Here is a 13504-nt window from a genome sequence, read left to right as displayed (position 1 = left end):
TACCACGACCGTGATACAAAACATATCATGTGTGGTGTCGTTGGAAAGCTGTGTTTCTCCTGCATGACGTTATGCCATCCAAATATGGACACTTCCTTTGTATCCGCAAGCAATCACGAAAGTTCAAAGAAGAGTGTAGACTGAGAATGCATGCTATTGGCTGTGTTTCAAGGCTGTTATCTCAAAATTAGTTTTTTGTAATTTTCCAACATCTCAGCCTATGTAGCACCTATACACCAACTTTCCAGTTATACACTTATTAGTATTCTGAAGATATTTATAGTTGGATATTGTATGCGAGAAGAAAAAAATAGGTGTTCCTATAGTGCATTTCTATTAGTAGTGTGTGAAATGAATGTCCCACACTGGGAATACTGCAGCTGAAGAAGACTTGAAGAAGAATCTGTCTATTCACATTTTTTTACCACTATTAAAAAAGAAATGCATTTATTCCATTCCAACATTATTTTTATTGGGAAAAATGCGGCTACAATGGCAATGCCAGACATAAATCATCTCGGCCCCTTGAAACATTTTCTGCTACGGTCAACAAAATTAAGTTGAAATAAATAAAAACTTGAAACCACTTAAAGCATTCAAAATTTGTAATACATGTAAACATAATCATTTAACTGCATGTCAACATAAAATGGTTTTCTGACCACTAATTTGTTGAGTCAAGAACATGTTGCAGAATGGGGTCTGATGGCTTATAGACTGTATGGCATGCACGGCACAGAAAATGTATCGAGTTTTATCGAAAATTAAGTAATCTTTGCAGTACGTCCATCGCAAGCGTTGATATCGTGATAACGATACATTTTAGATATATCGTGCAGCCCTAACCTGAACCAGCCGATTCAGAGGAAGCTGCTTTCCTGTGGCTGTCTCCCTACTGAACTCTAGCTCCGAATCCTGGTGACAACCAACCAACTAAGTAAGTTTAGGCAGTGGTTCTCAAACTTTTTCTTTCATTCCCCACTTTGATCAAGGGGGCTTTCTCGAGCCCCACCTGTCCATCATCGCTCTAAGAAGGTATAGGTCAAGCTCAAAATTGTCACAATTATAACGTTACTTGCTAAATATACATCAGTAACAAATAACAGTTAGGCTACTACAGATAAATATCAGTTCAAAAATAGAGAAAAATAAAAATCTAAATCAATGACCAATAATGTCAGTTTTTTGTCATTGACAAGGTGTCAATCCTTGCTTCAAAAAAAGCTGATTTCCAAAAATACAGCAAAAGGGCCAACTATATACTACCATTTTGTTATAAATTAAGTTCAACACTCTTACTATCTTATTCAGGTCAAGCCTTGATGCGAGCGCTTCCCTGAATGAAACAGTCTGTCTGTTGCGCATCGGGCACTACCATCTTTATCACAACGATAGCATTTCTTTTACCTGCTATTATCTGTGCGCCAACCGAGCAAAGTCCCTCACAGTTTTCCCATTTGATGTCCTGTTCTGCCAGGTAGACTAATTGTTGAGATCAATCTTGAATAATTCATCTAAGTGGCCCTACTTTTGGCATACAGAATAGAATATCTTCGGCCGCTGTCAAGTTAACAAAGCGGACATAAGCAATAACTAAACCACCTTTGTAACTGTCAGTGGCCTTGTCCACTTGCAAGGCAAAACATGAGTGTTTGCGTTTGTCAAGCAGTTGTTCTTCGAGGTCGCAGAACAGCAATGATGTCGTCAGACAGATAGCCAAGATATCCTTCAATTTCACTGCGCTCGTCTCGAAAATGAAAAAAAAATTTGTTTCCGCTGCAATTAAAATTACGACGTCAATCATTTTTTTCGGACTATGGTTCCAGGACAGACTAACATTTTCATTTGGTCAATGATAGGCCTACAAGAGTCTAGATTACCTTGTTTGTGTTTGTTTTGTGAGATGGAGGTGCATTCTCGTAATTATCAATAAAGGAGGGCACAGGCTACAGATTAAAAAGAAATATCCGTTTTTTCACGTCAGCTCACGCCTCACCTGGCATGTCTCTGCGCCCCACAGTTTGAGAAACGCTGGTTTAAGGTAAGCTGATTGATAACTTCACACTGACCTCACACAGTTGTAAAAGTTTAAGGGGGAATTAATGACTAAGCCAATGGCCTACACATTTTCTTACATTTAACAAATCTATTCTCACAATCCACTAGGCATCACATTTCTGCATCTGCTGAAATAAAGGTGTCCACACACACAGCCCTGGATCTGTCTACATTGGGACACACACCAATTCCTGCCAAACAACAGGATGCTGGAGCAAAAAGTAATGGGAAGGTGTGAGGGAGGGCAAAACTATTGCATTGTACTAAAGAGATGGGTGTTTGTTTAGCTGTTGGGCCCAAATACAGTGCCCTCCGTATTGATACACATGCTTAAGTTGACTATAAAGAGGAATATAAAATCATCTTAAAGAGACCCTATGCAACTTTTTCATGGTCATAAAATCGCTTAGAAATCGTTATTTTGCTTGACTGACCAGTTTTATCGAAAACAGTAATATTTCCTCCCGCCCCCAGTGTCCCTATCCACTATTGCAACCTTGCAGTTTGTTCAGGAGACGATCGTTCCCTGTTTACATCTGGAAGGCTGAGACGAGTAAAGAACAAGAAGAACCACGCTTGCAATTTATATATTTATATATAGCCTATATATGTATAAATATACACGCTAAAGCTGTCAGGGAAGCTCTGCAGAGAAATATGCAAGCATAAAACGAGCAAAAATTAAAAACGAAACCGAAACTTAAGATGAAATCGCCAATCCTGCATAGTTTCTCTTTAAGGAAATTGGTCTTAATGCGGAAAATGATGAAATATCCCATCTTTAAGGAAATAATTTTCTTTGGTCATAAGTATTGGAGCCCTATGTTGACCCTATGTGTTCGAATTCCCATAGAGGTAGGCAGATTTTTTATTTTTTAAATGCCAGTTATTTCAAGGATCCAGGACACTATGCACCCTGATAGTGTCCCCTTGGCCTTTGGAATTTAAATATTAAGATTTAAAGCAATTCCTAATCCCTAATTTATTCCCTACACTGGACTTTTTGAACTTTGACACTAAAAATGACCTTACTGTACTGTAACTGACCCTAAGCAGATGTGTTGGGCCCATGAGTCGTACATCTGTCCGAGGTTTCTTCCTATACAGTGGGGAGGACATGTATTTGATACCATGCTAAAGTTGCCTAAAAAGCGGAATATAAAATCCGCTTTTTCCAGTTGGCCTATTAGCCTGTTTGATTTTCACTGAGCATAAAACAGGCTAATAGGCCAACTGGAAAAAAACACCATGCCAATCTCTAGCTATGGTGAAGGGTATGTGATGATGTGGGGTGATTTTAATTCCAAAGGCCAAGGGAACTTTATCAGGATGCATAATATCCTAGATCCATGAAATAGCTGACCTTTAAAAATAAAAACATAAAAAAATCCTCCAGCTCCTATGGAAATTTAACATAGGGTTCAAATACTTATGCTCCCTAGCATTTAAGGAAGAACATTATTTATGTACGATACATTCTTCAATCACAAAGAAAATTGGTGTCCTTAGCAGTTTGATTTTTACTCATTTTTTGAATTAAGGCATTAAGATCAATTGTCAAATGATCATTTCATATTCCGCTTTTTAAGCAACTTTAGCATGGTATCAAATACAGGTCCTCCTCAAGCATGTATCCCGAATTCTAAGGAGTTGTTCCTCGCCCCGGTCACTCAAGAACGCTCTCTGAATGTTAACACAACAAAGAGACGTGTAATGTTTTGGCACTCTATATGTGAAATTGAATTGAAAATTTAAATTATCCCCACATCATCACATACCCTTCACCATAACTAGATATTGGCATGGTTTTATTTCAGTTAGCCTATTAGCTGGTTTGATTTGTATTGAGCTCAATGAGAACAGCTATGGGAATTTAAACACAGATTCTAAAATATTTTCATATTTTTGCAATCTGCACTTTTGTTTGTGTGACTTGTTACTGACTTTCATTTTAATGTTTACACCATGCTTCTTTGTCAGTAGGCTACTTTGTTCTGATGTGTACAAGGTTGTAAGTTCAAATATACTATTGTGATTGAAGTAGTTAGACAAAAATCTCATTACAGAGGTGTGGCCTCCAGAAAATTACAGTTTATTTGTAATCTAATATAGTATTGGCCATGATTTACTGCATGTTTTTGTTGAATAATTCCAAAGACAAACACCTACCTGCATATCGCATCGCAATATTGGCGAGAAAAATCGCAACTAGATTATTTTTAATAATCGTTCAGCCCACTTATGACCCCTGTATTTTAAGAAAAACATTTATTATACAGTATTCATTCACAAAGAAAATTGGTGTCCTTAAAGGAACACTTCACAGTTTTTTTTTATATTAAACTACGTTATTCCCCTAATTAAGACGAGTTGATACATACCTCTCACGTTTCAATGCGTGCACTCACTGGCTCTGGCGCGCGGCACAACTTTGATAGCACTTAGCTAGCCCAATGCATTCATTAGGATCCAAACAGAGATGAAGTTAGAAGCGACCAAACACCTCCATGTTTTCCATATTAAAATACAGTTACACGAGTAGTCACACGACCAAGTATGCCGAAATAAAATAAAACGTGGTGCATTTCTAAGCAGGTAAGAGGGATAACTATATTGTGTGGCGCAGTTATATCCTCACTCTAGCACTTTTGGTTTCACTTTGGAGTGAGGATATTACTGCGCAGAGTCTAAGTGCTCCCAATATTATTCCGCCACACAATATAGTTATCTCTTTTACTATTTGTGTGCTGTGCGCAACCCACAAAATTAATCAGCACAGTTGAGCACTCACTCAGTTCATTTTGGTAAGTGTGATTTGTCTATGCTCTTCCACAAGAGACCCTTGGACTTAGGCCTATAGCTTTACACATTTTATAGATCCAAAAATTCATCCACCATGAATTCGGTCGTTGGCATGATCACTGATCACATGATTCAGACTAAAATGAAAATGATTTATGCCATGTCTGTGACAAGTCTGTTCTTGGTATTTCTTAAGGGGGCATCGTTAGACCTACAACATAGCACAGCACTTCCTACCCTGATTATAACTTAGGACACGGTAACAACAAACCTTTTTGCATAGCCTTCTTCTGAGTCAATATGAATTGATACCTCCCTCATCCCCTATGATACCCATCCCATCCCTTTTCCCCAAAAATACTACACATTGCACAAAATGCATTAAAAAGACTAGTGTACCCCATTATTGACCATCTGATACCTTTTCTCCAAAGGGAAACAGAAAAAAATAGTTCCCTGCCGTGCTCAGCTATTCTTGTAAGCCTGACATCACATGGCAGATCTAGTCTCTAAAGCAGACCACCAGCAAACTCCTCCATGTTTGGTCAGGTTGACAGCTGGGGGCAGCTGGGACAAGATGTGAATGACAACTGCAGCAGGCGCTAACAACCAAACAACCACTCAAAAGACACAACCTCATATCCTCTTTGCCTGAGACCATCATTACAGCACTGTGTTCAACCACACTTCTCAGGGCATCATGATCCAGAGTCAATCTGACAAGGATGTATTTACTCCAAAACACTTAAAAAAAAACGATCCAACAGAATGTTTTGGTCACACGACAATAAAACCAGTTCAATCATTTTCCACTCCATTGACATTCAAAAACAGAACAATCATATGGAGAGTGAGACAGACAGACAGGCAGACAGAGCAGACAGAAACACATTCTGCAGGCTACTGTTACTTCATTCCCCTCTCACGTTCCTCATCTCTAGCTGCTCTATTAATAACTAGCCTATCCTCTCTCCTCCATAAGTACTCCCTACCCCTGGACATAACTAGATAGAAATAGTCTCTCTTCCTAAGAGGTCAAAGCCAAAAAAACATTTTGATACACTCATTAGTGAAAATAAAATTGACACTAAAGACAAATGTGCTGCTCTGAAATGATTTTTAAATTGTTGGTATAAAGCATGTTTAGATGACCATGTAGTTTAGGCACTGGCTTTGCTTATACTAAACTATAGAGCTAGCTTTAAAACTGAATGAGTCTCAAAGTCTAAATATTGTTGAGACCACAGTTCTGGTTAATTGGGGTGGTTAAAAAAAAAAAAAAAAAAACACAAAAAGGGGACTACCTTACAGAGGCACTGCAAAAACACAGTCATTGGGACAAGGGGATGAAAATGCGTCAATGTGTGTGTATGGGGGGTGGGGGGTTAGGACTTAAGAGAGTGTGCTAGCCAAAGAAATTCTCAAGGAGTCCCTGACCAAACAAAGGTTAGGCTCAGACACCAAACTGATTGTGAGTGTGGACCTTCAATGTGAATGAGTCCACAGTGAGAGTTAGAGGGAGGGGGAAGTAGGAGGTAGCTGAAGAGCGAGGTCATGGCTGACTGCCCAAATGGCTACTCTCAATTGGAAACTTAAACTTTCCAGTAAAGCCACAGCTAGACCTACAAAGATACATTTCATCATCATTCTCACCCCCTCAACACCTTTGGTAACATATGCCAGTGTAATACAGATAAACAAGGTCAATTTTGTCATTTTTATACAATGCTTTCTACAAACCATTGCTCACAGCTCTATGACTAGTAGCCTAGTGAAACTACACTGAGCAGACAGATAGGATGGCTCACCACGCATAGCTTTAACCCAAGACTCTTCAGCAGACAGTGCTTCAAACCATGTCAACATTTTGGCTTAATAAATGGTGGATTGCTATCCTATAACACAAACATGAGAAATTCATAAATGTCAGTATGAGGGTATGAAGCTATGAAGCCGTTTCTCCTTGTGAAACTCATCGGGACTGCATGTCCACACACAAGGCTGTGGAGGACGTTTTTTTTTATTCAATCATTTTGCCTGTGTTCCATCTAGGCCTACAGGTCTGTGGAAAGTTAGAGAATTAGTCCTATTGCTACATTGTGCATTTTTTTTAACCGCGTCATTTGGTGAGCTTTGTTCCCAGGTGTAGAAGTACACTGCTGTCAGATCTAGCAGCCAAGTAAGTACAGCCAAACCACCCACCTACCCACCCCCTCAAATCTATCAAAATAAAACCACCTCTGCAACAACTTCACAATCAATCAGCACACATCTTTTCACAAGCTAAGCAATATTTCAAATTCACTCCATGCTCAGGCTTAGCACAAGCCAAGCAGTAGAGGATGACGCGGCAACTGATGGTTAAGTGTCCCAATGTCCCATGTATTGCTCTGTCATAGGAACAGTTGATTCAGAATAATGTTTGTGGGATTCAAAGCTGAAAACTCATCACATGTGAAACATACTGTATGTTTTGTGTCTGAGTGTGAAATTATACTGGGAGGATCAGTGGACGAATCTGCTTAGGACTCAAGACATCAAATTCAACATTGTCAATTTAAACAAAGAGGCTGTACGTTTGTAATGTTTGACTGTGAGAAATGGCACAACCCTGTTTCTCTGCTTTCTTTTACGATGTTTATGTTTCCTTACCACATCAGGGGCTTCAGTGCATGTGGTGGAAGATTAACACCATTTGCTTGCACCAAACAGTGCCCTGGAGTCTGTTCAGGCCTACAGCCTCACTAGCCCCACTTAATTGTTCTACAAGAATACCACCCCCCAGAAAAGCACAAAATTCCCTCTCATTACTTATGCACCTGACATCCTGTAGCAGCGCGCAATTTGGAACCAACTTTAGCACAGTAAGATTTGGTTTAATGGTTAATTAGGTTTCCAATCAAAGTGCCTCAGTGGATCAAATGTACCCGATGGAATGGAACAATGAATCTTAATAGGTAGTTAGGTGCAATATCACTTTGCACAAACTGAGAACCAAGTTAGCTAACATTTTATGCTCATCCACTCTTTGTTAAAACAGCATGTTGGGTCTCCAAGCTTGCTGTGACACGGGAATGCTAAACCTTGGAGCTAACTTTTCATTAATTCATTCTCAGTGTTATGGTTTGCATATCTATGGTTTTGTATATTTTCATTATTGATATTGATGTTACTGACATCAGTCATTAATACTATTTTGCTTTGTAGGCTTATCCATTCTTTTACTGTTGTAATAAAAGTAACCATAAGCATATGAAACATTGTTTTAATGTAACATTCTTCTAGCCACACAAACACTTAAAATGGACTTGAGCTGAAACAAGAAGAGGGCTATTTATCATATTTACTATAAATAGCCTAGCCCTCCTCTTGTCTGAGCCCAAGTCCAAGACCTCAAAATTCTCTGTTTTTCCTCTCAATCTATGAGGAAAAGAATGAGAGGGAAATAATGATAGACAGATACAGACAAAGAAGTCTTAGCTTGTGCTGGAATGTATGGGATGGGAGTTTTCTCGCTTGCCTGCCCACCTCATGTTAGGGCTTATCTTCAATCCAATCAGGTCTGAGCTTGCATGTCTCTTCATGATGTACAGGAATGTGGCATAGGCTTTCAGGACTATTTACCTCCCGATCTAAGGAAGGCTTCCTTCAGAGAAACAAGTTGGTATTATTTCTATTGAAAGGGAACATAGCTAGCCTAGCCTTCTATTTCAGCTTCATCTGTGCATTATTGAAAACCAAAAGGATAATCATTGAGGCCATCAAGCCATTAGACTGAAATTTTAGAGTTGTGACCTACATGTGAACCATGAGTACTAATTCAGCGCCATAGGTAATAGTCAAAACTGACATTTCACCTTACTTAAAATTTGATTGCTTTCATCGTGCTAGATCTTTACCACATCAGCAAATAGCAATTCACTATATTCACTATATAAAATACACGTAGTTAGTCAAAGGAGAAATCCAGCAGATTTTCACATAAATCTCCCTTGCTCAAGGTCACTGAGTACTGTCAGTAAGAAAAAAAAAGAAAACAATCAGTTTTACCAAGCTTGAGGTACAGCCGGCAGGTAACGCAAGCAGACAGCTACAACACTAGCCTACACTTTGGGGCCATGTCCGTGAGCCCCTTGCCTGACTAGCAATTTCAGCTAGGTAAAACCCATTGTTTTAGGGGGAGAAAGTGCAAGGCCTTTCCTGATGACATTTAATTAGCCTGTTTACCAAAACTTTAGCTTTCTATTTGTACACGTTTGCATGCTCATTCATGAAACAAGTCATATTCTACTTCTTCTCATAACTAAGCTATATGAACTGAATAAATTAATGGATCCATTGTGCCATTATTCCTTGAGTCTAATCATCTGGGCCTGTATTCACATTATACATTAAGGCTAGAAGTAGCGCCTAACCTGCCAAACTATACAAACTAGGCTATATATGACTCCTTTGCCCTTGAATATCACAGCTTTGAAAGTTTATCATCTTATCAGACTGACAACAAAAATTGTTACAGTTATACTGGTTATACACAAACACACACACACACACACACACACACACACACACACACACACACACACACTAACATTTAATCTACAGCATAAATCTTCCACAAATAATGTAACCTACTTCTTGAACAGCCACTACAGCAATAAAGGATTCAGGTAACCCCAGAGCCATATAGGAAATCTCTATGGCTCTGGGTTACCCGTATATCCCCTTTCGACGGTGGAGTTTTGAACATTCTAACCACATCAGATACAACTTTTGAAGGACCCACTGCCTGGATGACTTCCCAACTGTGACACATTCTTTAGATTTCTCACCACACATAACAGTGTCATCCATTGTCATTAACATTCACTGGTAACAGAAGGAAAAAGTAAAAGTTATTTCACGATAAGAAGTCATATTAGTGTGACGTTTAATGACTACAACTTTGGATCACTTGCTCATCAGAAGTCCAAGATCAGCCTAATGCAATCCATCATGTTAAATAAACACAGTTTCAACACCAAACGAAACTAATTAAGGTATTCTAGTATCTCTAACCGGTGGAACCTAAACACGCTACGTTACATTCAGCTAAAATGCTGGTTAATCATTAAATGCCATCACACAGCAAAGACTGATAAGACGTTAACATTAAAGTGATGTTGACATTATGGTTTACATACAACCGGACTTTAAATAACGATGTTGCTATCGCATTGTAATTCTAACATCACATAAAGTTGATGTAATACGTTTCACTGTTGTGTTTTCACATAAAAACGGTTTTGCGAGCACTGAAACTGCCTGCACACGTATGGTTAACATCTCAAACATTAATGTCATAACATTATTCCTGAAGCTTTCCATTAACGTTACAGACAACGACAACACTATCAATCGGAGCCCAACTTCATGTTAACCTCGGCTAGCTAGCTAGCTAACGTCCAGGCCTGCCTGGTTTAGGCCTTGGCTTATTTGTTCAACGACTGCGACTAACACTACAAATCAAAGATAATTTGAGACAGCAATCTCATCTCACTGAAGTTAACGATTAGTTAGGTCAAAACAGCTTATTATCAACACAGGCTTTGTACACATCGTCAGGGCGCGACGGATTCTACATCGTTAACGTTACATGCAGCGAACATAGGTATGTTGCACAGTCCTACCGAACTCTGGCCAGCATTGTCGGTATTCCATTAGCAAGCTGAAACCATTTATTTTTTCACACCACCAACATTTCAGACTCAATATTCAACCGCCTCTAGTCGCCACAAACCAACTATACGTCCAAAAGTCTTGAAGTGCACCTGTTTTGAGGGAAGAAAATAATAGTTGTAGCTGGCGTCATCTTGCTACCGAGTAAGCTAGCAAGCAGACTTAGCAAGAGGCGTCTATCGTTAATCAAACCCACTTTAACCTCGGCATATAAAAACATGTAACGCATTATACGATCAGCAACCACAGCTGTTAGTCTTACCTTTTCCAAAACACTGTTTTCACAAAGCCAGTATTTTCATCTCAGACCTCAATGGTGTATTGTTTTCAGACAGATTTGTATCCATCAAGAGGAGGCGAAGACTCTCGCCCTCTCCTTGAATTCTCTCCCCATCCACAAATAGAATTCTCTTTCACTGTCGTAGGAGGCAGCAGTCTCGATTAGTCGATCGCCGAAACACTACTTTAAAATCGCTTCGAATAACTCGTCATTTAAAGACACTGGCAATTTTACTGAAACGCAGCCAGTCATTATCATATTTGATTAACATCCACTAGATTCGCCCCTACTGAAGGCACCAGCGACATTAAATAATCTTTGTGTATTCTCGTCTGCTCATGTCAGCTTTACGCTACACGCAAACAGACACATACACCCACAGCCCAAATAATAATAATGATAATGATAATAATAACAATAATAAAACCGTATAGTAGTTACTTGATTTTTGCCCACTCTTGCTTTGATGCGTTCGAATCCATCAAAGGTCGTATGCGCCACGAATACGAGGCTCGATTACAAGTCCTGTTTTGTTTATGATCAGGAAACAAGGAGGGGGATAAACAAACTAAATATAAAACAAGAACCAACGTCAGGCTGCTCTCTGGACATGCAGACAATCAAATGGCGTTGCGTTACTCATAACGACAAACCACTAGGAGGTGTCTATGAATTCATTACTAGATATTCTTTGGTCTGACTATCTGTTTTGTCTTCATTATCGGTAGGCGACGGAGATTGCTAGGTAGCCGATGAGGAATGCTCCCATGGAATGTTCCCCTTTAGAGCCGCTCCAAAGAAGGAGACGTTGTTAACCAGCTATCTGCCCAAGAACTAGGCTACTCCACCCCCTTAGTATCCCACCTTCCCCTGGAAACACATCAGGTTATTTGACACTGACCCAGCAGGCAAATATCGTGACCACATTTCATAACTTCCGTTGAACGAAAGCAGGCCTAAACACCTGAGTCGATTAGGCCTGTAGCACGTTTCTTTCTTTCAATACAATTTGCAAAATCAGATTTACAGCTAGCCTATTGGATAGGCCTTTCTTTCACACAAGTCAAGCTTAGGCTATGTCACAGAGCACTTGGGGGACTTGGGGGATTTGACTAGTTAACTTCGAAGCAGACACCTTAGGCTGCTTTGAATTTAATAGCAATATTTCATAGGAGTGAATAAGTCAAATAGCTCGTCATTACTAAACTGATAACCAAAGAGCAGAAGTAAACGCACATAAATATGTGGCTATAATAATAATAATATAATTATAATAATAATAAAACGGTGCTTTAGGCCTCTACAAATAAACATAATAAAATAACCTAATTTTGGAACCCTATAAGTCAGTTCCTTGTCTGTTTTAACCTGCAATGAAGCTACCTGTTAACACCCACAAATGCCTGTGTGTTTATAATGTGTCCCTCTCAAAATTAGCCTAAGTGCAGACCTAGGCTACCGCAGATTTTCTGAGTAGCCCAGGCCAGAGTGGTAGATAAAACATGGCTCTGGCCCAGGCTAGCCTAATGTGCACAAAATTATGTTTTGTCCACAATATTCCATTCGGGGAAAAGCAGGCCTACCTGCAAATGAACTGCAAATAACCCCAACAAAAACGTAGCAATCAGGGAATGTTCACTGAAGGTTAGGCTACACAAACCTAAACTGAAAGTTTCAGAACTTTCAGACAATCCTTGGGGGATATTCACTGAAGATTCTATCAAGGATGAGCCTGTAACCTTTAACACATTCCTAACGTTAGGTAGCCTAGGCTAGGCCTACTCTAATTTTGTTTATTTTTGTAGAACCATTAGCCTATAGAACCTTTAGGGAATGTTCCCTGACAATTACATTTTTGTAACATATAATCATCATCAGACATTAGTGGAGTCAGTAGGCTAATCATTATTTATCTCTAGTTTTGCTTCCAAGCATGTGCAACATTTAGAGTTGCCTGGTTAGGCTCTATGGTTAGGCTACAGTAGCCCACCCTCCAGAATTATGGGCACCTTTGGTAAAGTTGACCAGGTTAATCTTTTGATGATTTATTTTAATCTCATAATGAAATCAATGAGGAAAAATAGGCTGCAATCTTGAAGGGAACAACATTTATTCTGAGAAAATTTGTGAAAGAAAATCCCGCACACTGTCCATTACGCATGCATATTTATTTACAACGTTTCGGTCATAGACCTTCCTCAGGTGAATTCTGAGAAAATTCACAAATAAAACAAGCAAATAGCCTTTTTCTTTGTAAAACAACGGGTGACCCAGAGTAGCCTAATGGAATCTGATTTTCATTTTGCTTATTTTAATTGGAGACTATGCAAATAAAATATTTTATGAAGAAATATTTTATTGGAAGCATGGCAATGCCCAGGGGTAAATTGATCAAGTTGTTAGGACCATTGTACAGCCACAGATATGCAAAACTCCAAACTAGCTGTTTGAGTTTTCCAAAGACTTTAGTTGAGGGCAACAACTGGATCTTGGCACTGATACCGGTCAAAGGTGAACAGATAATACAATAACCTCCTGACAGTGCAGACCCCTCCTACTGGCCTTTTGTGAATTCCAAACACAGATGACAACACATGTCAGAAATGTGAGACACTGTTTTACTTCTCACCTGAGGCTACAAGAAAG

At 39.2% G+C, this 13504-nt stretch overlaps 1 protein-coding gene across 2 annotated transcripts in view; it reads right to left on the bottom strand.

Moving 5' to 3' along the window:
• dag1 (dystroglycan 1) overlaps window positions 1-11636 on the bottom strand; it is a 33712-nt gene extending 22076 nt beyond the window's left edge. Inside the window, exons 1-2 of one of the 2 annotated variants that reach the window (XM_062544834.1) lie at window positions 10841-11636; window positions 8389-8506 (exon numbers count right to left, since the gene is read on the bottom strand). The gene's annotated coding sequence lies outside the window, so the exon portion shown is untranslated. The remainder of the gene's footprint in view (window positions 1-8388; window positions 8507-10840) is intronic. The other variant, XM_062544833.1, reaches the window with a different exon arrangement.
• Window positions 11637-13504: the final 1868 nt, after the last annotated feature.

This window comes from Sardina pilchardus, chromosome 9 (genome assembly GCF_963854185.1).
Source record: "Sardina pilchardus chromosome 9, fSarPil1.1, whole genome shotgun sequence".
Classification (NCBI taxonomy): domain Eukaryota; kingdom Metazoa; phylum Chordata; class Actinopteri; order Clupeiformes; family Clupeidae; genus Sardina; species Sardina pilchardus.
The sequence above is the reverse complement of the archived record's forward strand: the minus strand, read 5'-3'. Positions and strand labels throughout refer to the sequence as shown.